Consider the following 3,745-nt stretch of genomic DNA (forward strand, 5'->3'; position numbering starts at 1 on the left):
AGGCCAGTATGGCGATGACGAATACACTCTTCCAATGTGCGTTCACCGCGATGTCGCCAATCGCCATCATGATTCTGTAAACAGAACCTGGATTCATCCGAAAAAATTACGTTTTGCCATTCGTGCACCCAGGTTGGTCGTTGAGTACACCATCGCAGGCTCTCCTGTCTGTGATGCAGCGTCAAGGGTAACCGCTGCCATGGTCTCCGAGCTGATACTTCATGCTGCTGCAAACATCGTCGAACTGTTCGTGCAGATAATATTATGTCGTGTAACGACGGCCTCCCGTCGGGTAGACCGTTCGCCTGGTGCAAGGCTTCCGATTTGACGCCACTTCGGCGACTTGCGCTTGGATGGGGATGAAATGATGATGATTAGGACAACACCTGTCCCTGAGCGGAGAAAATCTCCGACCCAGCCGGGAATCGAACCCGGCCCCTTAGGATTGACATTCTGTCGCGCTGACCACTCAGCTACCGGGGGCGGACTTCAAAGTCGGAAACGTGACGGTACGCATTTCTCCTCCTTAAACGAGGCATCACAACAACGTTTCACCAGACAATGCCGGTCAACTGCTATTTGTGTATGAGAAGTCGGTTGGAAACTTTAAGCATGTCAGCATGTTGTAGGTGTCGCCACCGGCGCCAACTTCGTGTGAATGCTCTGAAAAGCTAATCATTTGCATATCACAGCATCTTCTTCCTGTCCGCTAAATTTCGCGTCAGTAGCACGTCATCTTCGTGGTGTAGCAATTTTAATGGCCAGTAGCGTAGTTATATTTTTATCCAAGCGCTGTCGCATCGAGCGAGTTTTCATACTTTATCATTTTTAGACGTATTCTCTTTTCATTTTATTTACTTATCACTCCTACAACACAGTGACGCTTTGAATAAAGTATTAGTACTAATATTAAACTTAATGGGACAGTAGAAGTTATTTTTCAGACTTTATATTTTACTAATAGACACGGCACGATCGACACACCATCCCCACATTCACACAACACAACAAAACACATCCAGAACGAAACACAAAATTATGACGTGAGATCTTGCATCGCTGAAATCTGCGTATTCTGTTAATAGATGTATTGTCATAAAGATTATTAGAGTTGCCAGAATTTATCAACGCAATATCGCTTGTACACTTCTGAATTTCAACCGAAGTCGGAAGAAAGTGGGCTGCCATTGCGCTCTGTTACAATAGCCTCACTAAACTATCAGGAAAAAATCTTTTGGATGTAGCCCTGAATTGTAGATCTCAAAAAGAACTACAAAAAAGTTAGTGAGTGCATATGTTTGTCTTTTTCAGTTGAGTAACAATCACCGTTTTTCTGCTTTGTAGGTGCTGAAACGGACAGCTCCAAAAGACAGAAATCATCATTTGTTGGTCAAACGCAAAAGATAAACATATTTTCTCGCTGACATTTGTTTATATCTTCTTGAACTCCACGATCTGGTACGTAACCTGATATAGCTCTCATACACTCATGCTCATAAATTAAGGATAATGCTGGTACATGATGAAACAACGCTCTGGCGGGCGTTCTGCGTGTTTAAATCACCTCAGGGTATGAACTTGCGGTGCTCTTGACCTGCGGTCGTCGCACGGTGGCGCTGGCAGCAGTCCACATACGCAAAGGTGTGTTGGTGCATGTCAGAGTACAGTGCAGCGAGTAAGTGTGCAGATGTTTTCAGACGTGCTAATGGTGACTGTGTGTTTAAAATGGCTCAAAGAACACATACTGCCGGCCGAAGTGGCCGTGCGGTTAAAGGCGCTGCAGTCTGGAACCGCAAGACCGCTACGGTCGCAGGTTCGAATCCTGCCTCGGGCATGGATGTTTGTGATGTCCTTAGGTTAGTTAGGTTTAACTAGTTCTAAGTTCTAGGGGACTAATGACCTCAGCAGTTGAGTCCCATAGCGCTCAGAGCCATTTGAACCATTTTTTTGAACACATACTGATGACTTTATGAGGGGTGAGTACTAGGGCGACTGGAGGCTGTTCAAACGCAGCAGGTCGTAGCACCGGCCCTCCGTGTGCCACAAAGTGTGATTTCAAGATTATGGCAACAATTCCAGCAGACAGGAAACGTGTCCAGGCGCTACATTACAGGACGTGCACAGTGTACAATACCACAAGAAGACCGATATCTCACCATCAATGCCCGCAGATGGTCACCGAGTACTGCAGGCAGCCTTGCTCGGAACCTTACCGCAGCCACTGGAACAGTTGTCTCCAGACACACAGTCTACAGACGACTGAACAGACATGATTTATTCGTCCGGAGACCTGCAAGGTGCATTCCACCGTCCAGAACACAATGACCAAATCACACACCAGACACTTGCTGTTGCACAAAGCAGACTGGAACAAATTAACGGAAATTATCCAACGACACGATCTACAAAACATCAATGGAAGTATCGATTATAGAGCACACAAGTTAACACAGGCGATACAACATGCACAAAACACATCAATATCGACAGCAAAGAACACAAATTGCTCACCAGTACCATGGACCAACGATCTTACGAGACTCAAACAAGACGCAAGACGCAAACGAAAATTATATCAAAGGGCGATAGCAGATAGGGAGCGACGAATAAGACTTGAAGCATATAGGCATGCACAAGACTTATACAGACAGACTCTATACAACACGCGTAGACAACAATGGGAGCTATTTGTAACAACACAAACAGAGCAAAATATATGGGGGGAACCATACAAAATACTGACAGAGAAGATAAAAACCCCACTAGTTCTGGGAACGCTAAGGCAGGATGACGGCACGATGACGAGGGGATGGAGGAATACAGCGGAGTTTCTGCTGTATAAACTGCTCCCTGACGACGTTATCGATACAGACACACAATATCATGCAACACTAAGAGAAAACCTACACACACCATACAACACTGCAACTGTCACCTGTCCTTTTGCGCAAGAAGAGGTTGCGCTAGCAATCTCAGAGCTCAAAAACAAAAAAGCACCTGGACCAGATGGTATCCACTCGGAAACACTGAAAAAACTAGCACCGCAGATTACCCCGTTCCTGACAACGTTACTGAACGACGCCTTACGGCTGGGCAGGGTACCTACAGTATGGAAAACCTCCAAAGCAGTCATTATTAAGAAATCAGCGGACAGGGATCCTTCAGATCCAAAGACTTACAGGCCAATATGCCTAATAAACACCCTAGCAAAGATTCAGGAGAAGCTACTGTGTAAGCGCCAGCAAACACACAGAGCTCTCAGGGGTATGAGCCAACACCAGTTCGGCTTCAGATCTGGCAGATCAATAGATGATGCCTTCAACCAGGCCCTGCACATAGTTAACAACACAAAACAGAAATACGCCATGGCAATAATGATTGACATTGCCGGAGCATTTGATAATCTTTGGTGGCCAGCACTGTTTCAGGGGCTAAGACATCTGGAGGTACCGCAATCACTGTACAACAGTTTTCTGGACTACTGTAAAGACCGAGTAGTCGAATGGCAGATGGACAGCCGGAAAGTAATTAAAAGAATTACCAAAGGCTGTCCTCAAGGGTCGATCTGCGGCCCCATCTTCTGGGACATAACAATCGAACCCCTCCTACAACTTCTGGATGGGGATGACAGGTCAGACGGAATTGTCGCCTACGCAGATGACCTATTAGTTGTAGTCACTGCAAACAACAGAGCCCAGTTAGAAGAGAAAGCCAGTGGATTACTACAAACAATTACTCAATGGTG

The sequence above is a fragment of the Schistocerca nitens genome, chromosome 1, assembly GCF_023898315.1.
Source record: "Schistocerca nitens isolate TAMUIC-IGC-003100 chromosome 1, iqSchNite1.1, whole genome shotgun sequence".
In the NCBI taxonomy this organism is placed as follows: domain Eukaryota; kingdom Metazoa; phylum Arthropoda; class Insecta; order Orthoptera; family Acrididae; genus Schistocerca; species Schistocerca nitens.